General features: G+C 43.5%; 2 long non-coding RNA genes across 2 annotated transcripts in view; one reads left to right on the plus strand and one right to left on the minus strand.

The window, feature by feature from the left end:
- LOC143137708 (uncharacterized) overlaps nucleotides 1-17,051 on the plus strand; it is a 626,567-nt gene that overhangs the window by 366,957 nt on the left and 242,559 nt on the right. The gene's annotated exons all lie outside the window — the stretch shown is intronic.
- On the minus strand, nucleotides 8,854-9,854 carry LOC143138452 (uncharacterized). The gene is made up of 3 exons (XR_012990220.1): nucleotides 9,766-9,854; nucleotides 9,496-9,552; nucleotides 8,854-8,957 (listed from the first exon to the last, which is right to left on the minus strand). It is a non-coding gene; the product is annotated as an uncharacterized LOC143138452 (long non-coding RNA).

A 17,051-nucleotide genomic window follows, 5' to 3' on the forward strand; every position in this document is an offset into this window, starting at 1 on the left:
GGGCTGGGCTGGGCTGTCTGTGTATATGAAGGTGTGTGCATGTAACTTTTGACCCGTATGTCCGATTTTCATGAATGAGGTACCGTTGGAATCCTTGAATGAAGCCCAGTTCAATGCCTTGCCAGCACTAAGTGTAAAGGTAATGTAAAAAAAGATGAGACAGCGCTTATCTTTTTTTTAAAGCCAAACCATGTTGATACAGGTCATTAAAAAAATATATATATATATTTTCCAAATCCATTCAGCCCAGTTCAATGCCTTGCCAGCACTAAGTGTAAAGGTCATGTTCGCGCTGTCTCCTCTTTTTTTTAAAGCCAAACCATGTTCATATAGGTCATTAAAAAAATAAATAAATAAAGTATTTCACCAATCCATTCAGCCCAGTCCTATACCCAGCTAGCTCCATTTGAACTTAGTCACTTTCATACAGATATCATGCATATCCACACAGCATTACTAATCAAGTTACTCATCGTTGCCCGGCAAGAAGTCCACAATCAATTCAATTGTCTTGCCACGATCTGTGGAGCTTACAGACAACGTTATATTACTATAGGTTCTGTATGCTATTTAAAGCCGACCTAACGCTTAGTCCCTTCTAGACGGTGTGTTGCAATGCATTCTGGGTGCTGTGCTGTGATTCGACGGCTCGTCACCTGACCCACCAAACAACAACTCTCTGGGATGTGGCAAATATCACGTAAAAACCTTGTTGCCGGAACAACAGGGAAAAGGCAACAGGATAGCAGCACGAAAGCTACACAGGATACACACGGAATTTTGATGGACGTCCTTATCAGTCTATGGTCTAACTTATAAACGTGTCGGGTCAACGTCAACGATAAGTAAGTTAGGCTAACGTAAACGTTAGCTATTTGCTGTTGTCATATGCTAGTGCTATATGCTTTAGGCTACGTGATGGCCATTTATCACACTAATTTTAGGTACTACTTTTACGAGGTCTGTAGTTCCGTCAAAATGTATCATATCGTTGAACAGACTACAAGGTTATCTTCCTTAGACTTCGTAGATGTAGTTACTACAATTTGGAAGCGAATTTCGAAGTGTAAATATGGTTTTAGTGTGTAAACAGACCAACCGCGATTTTGCAATGAAGTTAATGGAACCTTTTATGTAGGGCTTCTAGGCTACTTTCACGAAGTCTGTAGTTCTGTGAAAATGTATCTTATCTATGAACAGACTACATGATTATCTTCCTTAGACTTCGTAGATGTAGTTACTACAATTTGGAAGCGAATTTCGAAGTGTAAATATGGTTTTAGTGTGTAAACAGACCAACCGCGATTTTGCAATGAAGTGAATATGGAGCCTTTTATGTAGGACTACTAGGCTACTTTCACGAAGTCTGTAGTTCTGTCAAAATTGATCTTATCTATGAACAGACTACATGGTTATCTTCTTTAGACTTTGTAGATGTAGTTATTACAGTTTGGAAGCGAAATTCGAAGTGCAAATATGGTTTAAATGTGTAAACAAGACGCCTGATGTTTAATATATGTTAATGAATGGGCACAGTATTATTGTGTACAGTAATGGGCTATCAGTAGTATGTAAACAGTTCATGTGTTATGTGATTTACATAAACTAACAACAGAAATGTTAAAAGCTGGTATTGTGTTTCCTGAATTCTTACATTCAGGCATTCAAATGAAATGTAATTAATTAGCATATCAATCATGCAACAATGCAAAAACAATGAAACTAGTGTAGGCCTAATTATATTTTACATTAGTAAAGCAGTACTCTGATGTGCATGCTTTCACAAACTTTTGTAAACAATCTTAGCACTTTAAACATTGACTGTTTTGAAGTGCATGTAGGCAATATAGTATAAAAATAATAATTGTGATATCATTACAATTTGATAGGGGTTGGGAGGAGGGGGTGGGTTCATGTAGGTGGGCCCTATGACCCCAAAGTATGCCTTGACTGGGCCTCAGGTCAAAGAAGTTTGAGAAATGCTGATGTAGACAACAAAGCAGCAAGGAGGCGTCGTGTGATCATTTAAACAAGTTTTATGACGAGGTCGATGAGGGTGGGAAAAATCGTACATTTCTGTGCAAACTTTGCCCGCACTTCAGTCACATTGTCTTTTAAGAAAATGCAGTCCTTTTTTCGGTTCCAGCAGCCAACAACCTCAGAACTGACCCTTCAGGCCTCTCAGGAGGCGCTGGCCTTTAACCGCAGCCAGAAGAGAGTCAGCAGAAATTTGATTGCCTTTAAAAAATCTGACTTCTTAAAAAATCTTAAACTGGCTGCATTACGTGATTATTTCTGAGATTCTGATACGTTTTTAACCATGACCTATACACAGTTCTGGTTTGAAAATGTATCTCTTAAAATAATCACTTTATGCAGTCAGCTTAAGATGGCTTACTAGCAACTAACTAATTACCCTAGCAACAACCTAGAAACCACCCCTGTAATGTCAACCTAGCGACCACCATAGCAACCAGCATAGCAACCATGTTATTTATGCGTTTTAGCTTATTGGATGTTGCGTTAATGCAGACAACTTTTGATCCGTGTGCCCGATTTTCATAAATGAGGTACCGTTGGAATCCTTGGATGAGGCCGAGTTCCGTGCCACTGATCAAACCCACTCTTGCAGTTCCTCGGAACCGCAATTCTAGTTTATTATTCCTTTTCACCCACTTTTTGGCCGAACTACTGCTCCTAGACCGTTTGAGCTATCGACGCGGTTCGAACTCCAAAAATTCAGGCCCGAACCGGTGTAACTTGCTTGTTAATTTCGTGTCGCTGGCCCTTGTCGTTTTCGCGGTATTCCCGTTTTTCTGCGTTTTTCGGCCCCATTGAAATGAATGGCGGAATGTTCAAGGATTCTAATTCGATTGTGACATCACAGCTCTAATTGCTTAAGCTTGCACCTGGAAGAGTTCTAAGCCACCTGGCAGAGCTCTAATGGGCTGGGCTGGGCTGTCTGTGTATATGAAGGTGTGTGCATGTAACTTTTGACCCGTATGTCCGATTTTCATGAATGAGGTACCGTTGGAATCCTTGAATGAAGCCCAGTTCAATGCCTTGCCAGCACTAAGTGTAAAGGTAATGTAAAAAAAGATGAGACAGCGCTTATCTTTTTTTTAAAGCCAAACCATGTTGATACAGGTCATTAAAAAAAAATATATATATATTTTCCAAATCCATTCAGCCCAGTTCAATGCCTTGCCAGCACTAAGTGTAAAGGTCATGTTCGCGCTGTCTCCTCTTTTTTTTAAAGCCAAACCATGTTCATATAGGTCATTAAAAAAATAAATAAATAAAGTATTTCACCAATCCATTCAGCCCAGTCCTATACCCAGCTAGCTCCATTTGAACTTAGTCACTTTCATACAGATATCATGCATATCCACACAGCATTACTAATCAAGTTACTCATCGTTGCCCGGCAAGAAGTCCACAATCAATTCAATTGTCTTGCCACGATCTGTGGAGCTTACAGACAACGTTATATTACTATAGGTTCTGTATGCTATTTAAAGCCGACCTAACGCTTAGTCCCTTCTAGACGGTGTGTTGCAATGCATTCTGGGTGCTGTGCTGTGATTCGACGGCTCGTCACCTGACCCACCAAACAACAACTCTCTGGGATGTGGCAAATATCACGTAAAAACCTTGTTGCCGGAACAACAGGGAAAAGGCAACAGGATAGCAGCACGAAAGCTACACAGGATACACACGGAATTTTGATGGACGTCCTTATCAGTCTATGGTCTAACTTATAAACGTGTCGGGTCAACGTCAACGATAAGTAAGTTAGGCTAACGTAAACGTTAGCTATTTGCTGTTGTCATATGCTAGTGCTATATGCTTTAGGCTACGTGATGGCCATTTATCACACTAATTTTAGGTACTACTTTTACGAGGTCTGTAGTTCCGTCAAAATGTATCATATCGTTGAACAGACTACAAGGTTATCTTCCTTAGACTTCGTAGATGTAGTTACTACAATTTGGAAGCGAATTTCGAAGTGTAAATATGGTTTTAGTGTGTAAACAGACCAACCGCGATTTTGCAATGAAGTTAATGGAACCTTTTATGTAGGGCTTCTAGGCTACTTTCACGAAGTCTGTAGTTCTGTGAAAATGTATCTTATCTATGAACAGACTACATGATTATCTTCCTTAGACTTCGTAGATGTAGTTACTACAATTTGGAAGCGAATTTCGAAGTGTAAATATGGTTTTAGTGTGTAAACAGACCAACCGCGATTTTGCAATGAAGTGAATATGGAGCCTTTTATGTAGGACTACTAGGCTACTTTCACGAAGTCTGTAGTTCTGTCAAAATTGATCTTATCTATGAACAGACTACATGGTTATCTTCTTTAGACTTTGTAGATGTAGTTATTACAGTTTGGAAGCGAAATTCGAAGTGCAAATATGGTTTAAATGTGTAAACAAGACGCCTGATGTTTAATATATGTTAATGAATGGGCACAGTATTATTGTGTACAGTAATGGGCTATCAGTAGTATGTAAACAGTTCATGTGTTATGTGATTTACATAAACTAACAACAGAAATGTTAAAAGCTGGTATTGTGTTTCCTGAATTCTTACATTCAGGCATTCAAATGAAATGTAATTAATTAGCATATCAATCATGCAACAATGCAAAAACAATGAAACTAGTGTAGGCCTAATTATATTTTACATTAGTAAAGCAGTACTCTGATGTGCATGCTTTCACAAACTTTTGTAAACAATCTTAGCACTTTAAACATTGACTGTTTTGAAGTGCATGTAGGCAATATAGTATAAAAATAATAATTGTGATATCATTACAATTTGATAGGGGTTGGGAGGAGGGGGTGGGTTCATGTAGGTGGGCCCTATGACCCCAAAGTATGCCTTGACTGGGCCTCAGGTCAAAGAAGTTTGAGAAATGCTGATGTAGACAACAAAGCAGCAAGGAGGCGTCGTGTGATCATTTAAACAAGTTTTATGACGAGGTCGATGAGGGTGGGAAAAATCGTACATTTCTGTGCAAACTTTGCCCGCACTTCAGTCACATTGTCTTTTAAGAAAATGCAGTCCTTTTTTCGGTTCCAGCAGCCAACAACCTCAGAACTGACCCTTCAGGCCTCTCAGGAGGCGCTGGCCTTTAACCGCAGCCAGAAGAGAGTCAGCAGAAATTTGATTGCCTTTAAAAAATCTGACTTCTTAAAAAATCTTAAACTGGCTGCATTACGTGATTATTTCTGAGATTCTGATACGTTTTTAACCATGACCTATACACAGTTCTGGTTTGAAAATGTATCTCTTAAAATAATCACTTTATGCAGTCAGCTTAAGATGGCTTACTAGCAACTAACTAATTACCCTAGCAACAACCTAGAAACCACCCCTGTAATGTCAACCTAGCGACCACCATAGCAACCAGCATAGCAACCATGTTATTTATGCGTTTTAGCTTATTGGATGTTGCGTTAATGCAGACAACTTTTGATCCGTGTGCCCGATTTTCATAAATGAGGTACCGTTGGAATCCTTGGATGAGGCCGAGTTCCGTGCCACTGATCAAACCCACTCTTGCAGTTCCTCGGAACCGCAATTCTAGTTTATTATTCCTGTTCACCCACTTTTTGGCCGAACTACTGCTCCTAGACCGTTTGAGCTATCGACGCGGTTCGAACTCCAAAAATTCAGGCCCGAACCGGTGTAACTTGCTTGTTGATTTCGTGTCGCTGGCCCTTGTCGTTTTCGCGGTATTCCCGTTTTTCTGCGTTTTTTGGGCCCATTGAAATGAATGGCGGAATGTTCAGAATTCAAATTTCGATTGTGACATCACAGCTCTAATTGCTTAAGCTTGCACCTGGAAGAGTTCTAAGCCACCTGGCAGGGCTATAATGGGCTGGGCTGGGCTGTCTGTGTATATGAAGGTGTGTGCATGTAACTTTTGACCCGTATGTCCGATTTTCATAAATGAGGTACCGTTGGAATCCTTGGATAAGGCCGAGTTCCATGCCCCTGATCAAACCCACTCTTGCAGTTCCTCGGAACCGCAATTCTAGTTATATCTTCCTATTCACCCACTTTTTGGCCGAACTATTGCTCCTAGACCGTTTGAGCTATCGACGCGGTTCGAACTCCAAAAATTCAGGCCCGAACCGGTGTAACTTGCTTGTTGATTTCGTGTCGCTGGCCCTTGTCGTTTTCGCGGTATTCCCGTTTTTCTGCGTTTTTTGGGCCCATTGAAATGAATGGCGGAATGTTCAGAATTCAAATTTCGATTGTGACATCACAGCTCTAATTGCTTAAGCTTGCACCTGGAAGAGTTCTAAGCCACCTGGCAGAGCTCTAATGGGCTGGGCTGGGCTGTCTGTGTATATGAAGGTGTGTGCATGTAACTTTTGACCCGTATGTCCGATTTTCATAAATGAGGTACCGTTGGAATCCTTGGATAAGGCCGAGTTCCATGCCCCTGATCAAACCCACTCTTGCAGTTCCTCGGAACCGCAATTCTAGTTTATTATTCCTTTTCACCCACTTTTTGGCCAAACTACTGCTCCTAGACCGTTTGAGCTATCGACGCGGTTCGAACTCCAAAAATTCAGGCCCGAACCGGTGTAACTTGCTTGTTGCTTTCGTGTCGCTGGCCCTTGTCGTTTTCGCGGTATTCCCGTTTTTCTGCGTTTTTGGGCCCCATTGAAATGAATGGCGCAATGTTCAAGGATTCTAATTCCGATTGTGACATCACAGCTCTAATTGTTTAAGCTTGCACCTGGCAGTGTTCTGAGGCATCTGGCAGAGCTCTAATGGGCTGGGCTGGGCTGTCTGTGTACATGAAGGTGTGTGCATGTAACTTTTGACCAGTATGTCCGATTTTCATGAATGAGGTACCGTTGGAATCCTCGAATGAAGCCCAGTTCAATGCCTTGCCAGCACCAAGTGTAAATGTAATGTAAAAAAAGATGAGACAGCGGCTGTCTCATCTTTTTTTAAAGCCAATCCATGTTGATACAGGTCATTAAAAAAAAAAAAAATATATATATATATATATTTTCCAAATCCATTCAGCCCAGTTCAATGCCTTGCCAGCACCAGTTGTAAAGGTCATGTCGCGCTGTCTCATCTTTTTTTTTAAAGCCAAACCATGTTCATATAGGTCATTAAAGAAAAAGAAGTATTTTCCCAATCCATTCAACCCAGTTCAATGCCCAGCTAGCTCTATTCAAACTTACTCATGTATACAGTTGTATATATTACAACATTGAGAAACACACATTCATACAGATATTAAGCACATCCTCGCAGCACTACCATTCAAGTTAAGTTACTCATCATTGCCCGGCAAGAAGTCCACAATCAATTCAATTGCCTTGCCACGATCTGTGGAGCTTATGTACAGACAACGTTAAGTAACTATAGGTTCTGTATGCTATTTAAAGCCGACTTAACGATGAGTCCCTTCATGACGGTGTGTTGCAATGCATTCTGGGTGCTGTGCTGTGATTTGACGGCTCGTCACCTGACCCACCAAACAACGATGCTACTGGGTAGAGTAAAAATAAATCGCTACCAAGGCTCCAAATAGCAACACACGTACACCGTAGCATAATGACGGTATCTACATGTAAACCGAAGCATTGAGAATTGTGTAAGTCTACAGGCAGTTTATTAAAAAGAAAAACAGTACACTTATGAACGTGTTGGGTCAACGTCAACGATAAGGAAGTTAGGCTAACGTAAACGTTAGCTATTTGCTGTTGTCATATGCTTTACGTGATGGCCATTCATCACACTGTTTGGCAGTCTGAATCAGAATGACCTTAGCTCTCAGTAAGTTACAGTTTATTATAGTCATGTGATTTACATAAAGTAGTAAACAACAGTAATGTTAAACGTGTCAACTAGTTAGATTCTACCCCACAAGCCACAATAGGGAACATTCAAGTAAGCGTTAGCACATATACAAACCTATTCATGTTAGCTACCCAGACAGCAAACGGACTACGAAACGCATCCGCCGCGGAGGTACGGTGAACTCCGGAACGGATCCAGAAATCGGATCCGAAACTGTGTCCACCTGCACACCGCGGCGTATCCGCCGCGATGCCGGCTCGCGGATCCGATCAGACACCGCGGCGGTCCCATTGCGTATCCGTACATAAATGGATACATCCGCCCCGGTTTCGCTTTGGATCCGCGAATGAGCCACAGATCCGCTCCGGGTCCGTTTTGGAATCATTTCGGACCCGCTAATCATCCGTCCCGGATACGTTTAGGATTCGTTCATGAAGTAGTTCATTTCATGGCCAAAAACTAGCTACTACTACAGAAATATATAGCTTAACCTATCTGGCCAACACCTAGACTGCACTACAAAAAATAGGTTTTAATGTAAAGTATTGTACCAACCAATATGACAAATATAATACAAATGACTTAATACATTCAGTTCAAGACATGAAGTCAAAATCTATCATGTGAAGCACGCTGTGATTTTACAGCCAAATGCCTTCATTGTGAAACAGCAAGTATGAAAATAGGGGTTTTACTAGCAGTAGGCTACATCAATTCAGCTCTGCTACACTACAATAGCCTTCAAGTTATCCATCAGTTACAAACTGTAAATCCTTTATGCAATTGCTAACTGTCCAATTGTGGAAACTTGTCTCAATGCTCCTTACCGCACCTCAATGCTCAATGAAAGAGGTCATCGTAGACACTAAATACATTGGACAGGTATTAAAGGTAAAATGAAATGCAACCATGAAGTGTCAAACTTTTTTTTATTATTTAATGAATATTAAGAACATGTTCCAAAACAGATAACCTTCATACCAGACCACTGTTTTTCTTAGTGGGCAATAACAGTAGCCTGATTTTTTTGGGTAGAGTTGCTGACAGTTAAGACTCCGACTTGAGCTTTTCCTGTTTGTTGGCTGGTTGAACCACTGACTCTCTCACAGCATCTGTGATCACAGAAGCATAACAAAATGAGTTGTTATACATAACTACCTACTTTTAAATGGAATGTCTGCTACATGAATATAAAGCCACCGCTGCCAGCAGGCTGCTATCGGCTCTGTCTAACTGTGACAAAATCTACCACCTGTAAGGCCTGGGCTACACCGAGTCCGCAAGTGAATCACTCGGTTCGCAGAGCGGAAAAATAATTTTAGAAGACTAATCCAATGTTTTTAAACATACTGTACGCCATCACGTCTGGTGTAACCAGTTCCATTGACTACAGTGGAAGCCAATTGTTGCAACAGATGCTCTGCAAACTGAATGCTTCAGTTACGTGTACAGTGTAGCCTTCCTGTAAGTGTGATGAGTTATGGAATTGACCACATTTTGGCAGACCTGTTCCCTTAAAATACAAAAAAGGCATCAGAAAAGCAGTTCCCAGACACAACTACTTGTTAGTTACACAGTCCAGCATTTGGGGGTATTAGAAATTAGGTATTTATCAAAGCTGACAAAAGCATTTTATATGTTGAGATTTACCTGCAATTCATCCTGAACCGGTATCAGCAGTTGCAGAGGTCTGTAGTTATTTCTCTTCTAAAATAAAAATATGTGCATTTCATTGGAGAGCTTTTGAAGTAGGTGGATTTTATTACAGAAGACAAGCATATTTTTGTATGTTGAGATTTACATTCAATTCATCCTGAACTTATAAAGGCAGTTACAAAAGCATGTGGTTATTTTATTATTATTATTATTTAAGTGTGGACCAAAAGTCAAATAAATCAAATGCAAAACTGTATAGCTTACTTTACTTGGCTGGCAGGCCAGGATGAGAAAGGGTAGACCCCCAAACCAGACTGGAGCCACTGGTGAATGACCTGTAACACAGATGTAGAACATAAATATACATTACTTTTATCATCAGAAAGAAACTGCCAAATATGTAACATTACCAATCTTACACTCCATTAAAAAATGAGCTTCATATCGGGATCCAGAGAGTGGGATGCTGATCATTTTAGCTCATAGTTCCGTGGAAAATCGTCTGGCCTGTGACAAGGCAATGATACTTGACCGGTAGAAAGACCTCCGCTCCACAATGAAGCATGTAAAGATGTGAAAAAGCAGTTATAAGAGGCAAAAACACATTAAGGAATGTGCATTTACATCAAGTCAAATACTGCCCCTTCTCATTAAATCTTAGCAGCTACACCAAGAAACATTCCTCATCATTCAATGAACTCGTTGACGGCGGTATGTCTACATAAAACAAATAGCTTCGGGATTTGTGGCCTTATATTAGATCAAAGTTAGCAAAAGCCTGGTTTTGGAACCAGGAAACGTCTGCAAAAACGGACTTTTTATATCGGCTGATTGAAAATCCTTCCCTGCTTATTTTGTGCAGCCACATAGCAGAGCCCATAGTGTAGGCCAGTTAGCCGACTTCTCGCTAACTTTTACAAAATATAAGGGCACTAATCCCGAAGCTGTTTGTTTTAAGTATAAATATTGTCAACAAAGTTCAAAACATCCATTTTTGGAACCAACAAACACATCTGAGCATGCACGACTCACATCGGGCTATGACAGGGAATATCATTATAACGTTACATTAATTAGCTTATCAGCTGCTAACGTTCAAGTTATCCAAGACAGGTAACGTTAACCAATGTGAAATCAGCCTCTTACCAGAACGAAATGATGTTTAAACACATCCAAAGTAGCCTAGGTTTTCTTTAGGACAGCGCCCGAGTCCATGATCAATAAGAAAAAAACGAGTTTTCCTGTTAAGATTACCGTTAGCCAACAAGCTAACGCTAGCTCACGCAAGCCAACTTTTGTTGTTTGTAGGCAAACACATGAAGTTAGCTTAGTTCATTTTAAACGCAATTTTGAGTTAAATTATATCAGATTATATCAGCAAGCAAAGCTAGATAAGTAAGTAACTTGTGTTATGGAAGTACATTTTCACTGGATAGACTAGGTAACTTCAAAAATAAAGCATATAGGAGCATACTTACAGTGAGCCTTCAGACGCCGTCTTCCACTCCATCAGCGAGAAAAATGAGGAAAGAGCCGTTAGCAGACTTGAGAGGACGCGTTCGATATGCGCATTCGCACGGGGTCTGCCGCGGACCCGCGATTTGAGGGCGCGCTGGCGGAGTCTGATTGTGTTCTGTGCCCATAGCCAAATCGGAGGTTGACTGTCCGGCGGATCTGGCGGCTTGAGGGCGGGTCCGCCACAGACTCCTTTGCTGTGTGGGTAACATGCTAAGCATTGAAAATGAATGCGTTAGCAATAGCCACTGCTTTTTTGGAAATGCGTGGAAATGCGTTAAAAACGTAATCAGCCAAATTGACTCACTTCTTAAGACCCTTGGTTTGGTGTTACAACGATGAGTCGAAATGTAAATTGTTAGTCCTATGGTTTTAATGTGTAAACAGCCCAACCGCGATTTTGCAATGAAGTGAATGGAGTCATTTTAGGTACTACTTTCACGAAGTCTGTAGTTCTGTCAAAATGTATCTTAACTTTGAACAGACTACATGGTTATCTTCCTTAGACTTCGTAGATGTAGTTACTACAATTTGGAAGCGAAATTCGAAGTGCAAATATGGTTTAAATGTGTAAACAAGACGCCTGATGTTTTAATGAATGGGCACAGTATTATTGTGTACAGTAATGGGCTTTCAGTAGTATGTAAACAGTTCATGTGTTATGCGATTTACATAAACTAGTAAACAACAGAAATGTTAAAAGCTGGTATTGTGTTTCCTGAATTCTTACATTCAGGCATTCAAATGTAATGTAATTAAATAGCATATATATACTCTATCAGTGTATGATGCTTGCATGAGGGAAACATCCCAAAACAACGGCACCCATATAATTGCTGTTGTTTTGAGAAGTATTTCTCATGCAAGCATCATGCAACAATGCAAAAACAAAGAAACTAGTGTAGGCCTAATTATATTTTACATTAGTAAAGCCGTACTCTGATGTGCATGCTTTCACAAACTTTTGTGAACAATCTTAGCACTTTAAACATTGACTGTTTTGAAGTGCATGTATAGCAATATAGTATAAAAATAATAATTGTGATATCATTACAATTTGATAGGGGTTGGGAGGAGGGGGTGGGTTCATGTAGGTGGGCCCTATTGTTGTAAAATGGTGTTGCGGCTCCTTTAAGAGAGCTCTGTGTGTGTGTGTGTGGGAAGTTGGGAAGGAGGGAGATAGAGTGAGGAAGTGTATGTATGCGACTGGAGCAGAGTGTGAAAGTTCAAGTTGGAGTCTGTACACAGTGAGCGGTGTTACTGTCCAAAATAAACTCCATAACGTTCAGTTCGAGTATTTTTGCTCATCAGAAACACACTAGCCCAAGCTTATGACATTGCCCGTCGCTATGAGACCACCAAGCGAGCAGCATCACATGTCACCAGCCTAATGCATTCAGGACTACACCGCTTGGTAGAACCAAAGCCACGCACTGCTATGGTCAGAGAAGGAGCTGAACGTGGGGAGACAGGTGCTGTCGTGACTAACAACAATGCTCACCGTGAATTCCAACGAACTCCAGCCCCCCGTAAAAGCTATAAGGACATTAAGTGGGAAGAAATTCGCTGTCACAACTGCTCAGGCATCGGTCACATGAAAAGAAATTGCCCTTCACCAAGAAAAAACACCAGAGTCCAGCCTCCTACAGCCACCCATGAAAATCCAGAGCCCACCGTGCTTCACTTTAAAGCTCATAGTCAGGAAATGAGCATTCATCTGACAATTCAGGAACTGGAGATCTGCGCTGTTCTGGACAGTGGGGCACGGAAGAATGTTTTGCCCCTACATCATTATAACGCCATGCACTCAGACGCTCGACCCTCGCTTCAGCCATCGACTGTAAAGATGCTGCTGGGGGTTGGGCCTGGTGATGTCCCTGTCATTGGGGAGGCTTACATTCCCGTCCAGATCAACAACCGACAGGTGAGCGTGCATTTTCTGGTGGCTGACATTGCTGGTGAAGAGGCCCTCCTTGGCCATCCATTCCTCACTCAGGCCCAAGCACGCCTTGATTTTGGAAATAACCGCATCATACTGTTCGGAGAAGAGGTGCCATATTTCCATGCCATGAGCAGATCAAGAACGCATGCAGTGAGAGTAGCCCGGACTGTGGTGGTTGAGGCTGGATTGGAGTATGTTGTAAGAGGTAACACCCATATAAAAGAACACCTAAAAGGGGAAGTGATGCTAAGCCCAACCAAAGGTTTTGTTGAGAAACACAAAGTGCTAGTCGCCCGTGTCCTGGTGGAAGCTCAACCTTTTAAGAGTGTGCCTCTCCGTATCTTCAATCCTGGAAATACAGCTGTAACTATAAAACGGGGAGTTATTGCAGGTTTTCTCCAACCTGCAGAAGCCCTGCAGTCGGCCAACATCACAGCCAAGGCCGGGCAGTCAGAGCACCCTACTGTTCCCCAGCACCTACAAGAACTCTACAACGAGAGTGCAGCAGAGCTCAACCGAGGGGAGCGGCTCCAGCTAGCCCAGCTGCTATGCACCTATAGCGGTGTGTTCTCAACTGGACCCAGCGATCTTGGCCGCACAAACCTGGTGCAACATGACATCATGACGCGGCCAGGAGCCGCTGTCAAGCAGCAGCCACGTCGGATGGCATGGGAAAAGCAACAGGATGCCGACCAACAGGTGGAGCAGAGCCTGGAAGCTGGATGGGCCCGTCGTAGCAACAGCAGCTGGGCTTCGCCCATAGTGATGGTACGTAAAAAGGATGGTACGTACCGTCTCTGTGTGGACTACAGAACACTTAATGACTGCACAATCAAAGACGCATATCCGCTGCCTCGCATCCAGGACACACTTGACACCCTCTCCACTGCCAAATGGTTCAGTACGCTGGACCTTGCCTCCGGATACTGGCAAGTCGAGCTGACCCCCGAGCCCGCCGAGCAGCAGCCTTCTGCACCAGGAACGGACTGTTTGAATGGAATGTCATGCCGTTTGGATTATGTAACGCTCCCGCTACATTCCAACGGCTGATGGACCGTGTGTTGGCTGGCCTGCAGTGGGAGACGTGCCTTGTATACTTAGACGATATAATTGTACTGGGTCGGGACGTGCCAGAGATGCTTCAGCGGCTTGACCAAGTTTTTGAAAGGCTGCATCAAGCTAACCTGAAGTTGAAGCCAGCGAAATGTTACCTCTTCCGCCGTGAAGTGGCCTATCTGGGCCACTCCAACAGGGAGTGGTTACAGACCCCACCAAAGTACAGAAGGTTCAGGAGTGGCCTACACCCACATCCGTTCAGGAGGTCCGTCAGTTCATCGGCCTTGCATCATACTACCGACGATTCGTGAGGGATTTTGCCACGGTAGCTGGGCCCCTCCATGCCTTGACCAAGAAATATGCTCGGTTCCAGTGGACGACGGAATGTCAAGAGGCATTTGACAGGCTCAAGCACCTGCTAACCACTGCACCAGTTCTGGGCTACCCTTTAGACCAGGGGAACATGATATTGGACACTGACGCAAGTGATGTTGGCATTGGTGCTGTCCTGTCCCAAGCTCAACAGGGCAGGGAGCGTGTGCTGGCATACGGGAGCCGCAAACTGTCCAAAACTGAACAGAACTACTGCACCACTAGACGTGAACTTTTGGCCGTAGTGGAGTTCACATCACATTTTCGACAGTACCTCCTGGGGCGTCCTTTTACGGTGCGTACGGACCATCTCTCTCTCTCCCTCCTCTCCCCCCTCCACCCTCAGCTACATAACATCCTGGACATTGGACCCACAATGGCCGCCTGCACCACTCCACTTGCACACTTGTACACTTTGCAACTTGTTGTTGTTGTCCTGAAAACACAACACTTCTGCTGCTCTTATATAACTTGCACCACTATGCCACTTTATTTCTTACTTAGGTCAAACAGAACTACCTCAGCCTTTTACTGGCCTGACTTTGCACTAGTATTTTATTTTATTGACTGTCTATGCACAATTTCAACCAAATTTTGCTGCTCTTATTTTTTTCATTATATGTGCCCTCTTATTTACTTATTTACTTACTTTTTTGTTTACTTGAATGTTATGTTTTGTCTGTGGACTTAGAATTGGTAAAATATGTCTTGTCTCCACCGTGGGATAGTGAGAAACGTAATTTCGATCTCTTTGTATGTCTGGAACATGTGAAGAAATTGACAATAAAGCTGACTTTGACTTTGACTTTGACTTTGACTTTGATAGTAGTCTCCGTTGGCTGACAAGAATGAAGGAGCCTGAAGGTCAGCTTGCCAGATGGTTGGAGAGGCTGGGTGAATACGACTTCGAGATCATCCATCGCCCAGGCCGCATGCACAATAACGCCGACAGCCTCTCTAGGCAGCCTTGTCGCCAATCTTGCCCGTGTAAGCTGCCAGAATCCTCCCCTTATCCAAAGACCGTCTGCCACCAAGCTGTGCAGTGCGAGTTGGACTCTGTCGTCAGCCAGGTGAAGCAGAGTCCAGTGGGGGTAGAGAGGCCGTTAGCCCCGACAATGGTGAGTTCAGTGGGGGTAGATTTCAAACACCAAGAGAGGATTAATGTTACTAAGACCAGTGAGGCTGCATTTTTCTGTGGTTGGTCCCCAGAGCAACTGCAGCAGGCACAGGAAGCTGACTCTGATATCGCACCTATAAGGGCTTGGATGGAGGCTGGTGGAGAGCGGCCCACCTGGATTGCAGTCTCGCCATGCAGTCCAGCCACAAAGACATATTGGAGCCAGTGGAGGCGGCTCTACATTCGAAATGGAATTCTTGTCAGGCGGTTCTATTGTCTAGATGACACCCAGTTTTATCCACAAATTGTGCTACCACGTGCTTTCCATCCTGATGTTATGAGGCAGATGCATGATGGACCAATCGGTGGACATTTTGGTGTTGAGCGTACCGTGGCACGGCTTCAGACTCGATTCTACTGGTACCGGATGAGGGAGGATGTCACTCTCTGGTGTCGGACCTGCACCAGCTGTGCGTCCAAAGCCAGACCCCGCAAGACACCAAGGGCTCCTATGGGAACAGTCAGGGTAGGAGCCCCTATGGAGCGTGTTGCTTTGGATATAATGGGGCCACTGAACGAGACGGAGCGTCACAACAGCTATGTGCTTGTGATACAGGATTACTTCACAAAATGGGTAGAGGCGTTCGCCATACCCAATGATAAGGCCGAAACTGTAGCCGAAGTGCTAGCCTCAGAGTGGGTGTGCCGTTATGGGGCTCCGCAGATGTTGCACAGTGACCAAGGTCGTAATTTTGAGTCCCAAGTTTTCCAGAAAATGTGCACAATGTTTGGCATTGAAAAGACACATACTACACCGTTTCGACCACAGTCTGATGGCCAGGTGGAACGGTTTAATTCCACCTTGCAAAAGATCCTGGCCACCACAGCCGAACGCTGTCACTGGGACTGGGATCTCATGATTCCTTATGCAGTCATGGCCTACAGAGCAACAAGGCACAGTGCTACCGGTCTCACCCCCAATTACATGATGTTTGGCCGGGAAGTCAGTGAACCGGTGGATCTGGTAACTGGCCTGCCTCCTGAATCTGACACGGTCCCTACGGCCCCCGAGTATGTCCAACACCTGCGTGAACGGCTGGAGCTGGCGCATCAGATTGCCAGGGATGCACTCGGTGAGTCTGTGGAACGTGCAAAGAGACAGTATGACAAGAACTGTTGCCGCACACAATATCAAGTTGGAGATGCTGTGTGGTACCTCATTAAGGGCACACGAAAAGTAAAAAATAAAGTCAGAAAGTTTCTCCCATCTTACGAGGGGCCGTTCTTCATCCTAGGGCAGCTGGATGACCTAGTCTATCGCATTCAAAAAGGGCCAAAGACCAAAGCGAAAGTGGTTCATCATGACCAGTTGAAACCTTATTGCAGCCGTGATCCACTGGACGACTCTTGGGCCAGGGAGCTTGCTCAGAGCTGGACACCTGTGGAGGTGTCACCCCCAGCCTTAGACACAGATACTGTGGACCCAGACCTCGCCGGACTGTTCTCCAGGACGAACGTGGAGGAGCCATCCTGTGGCATCCTGGATCA

Source organism: Alosa pseudoharengus, unplaced genomic scaffold (assembly GCF_046254945.1).
Source record: "Alosa pseudoharengus isolate Yale_2024_CS ecotype anadromous, Long Island Sound unplaced genomic scaffold, YU_APseudo_1.1 YU_APseudo_1.1_scf_21, whole genome shotgun sequence".
In the NCBI taxonomy this organism is placed as follows: Eukaryota; Metazoa; Chordata; class Actinopteri; order Clupeiformes; family Clupeidae; genus Alosa; species Alosa pseudoharengus.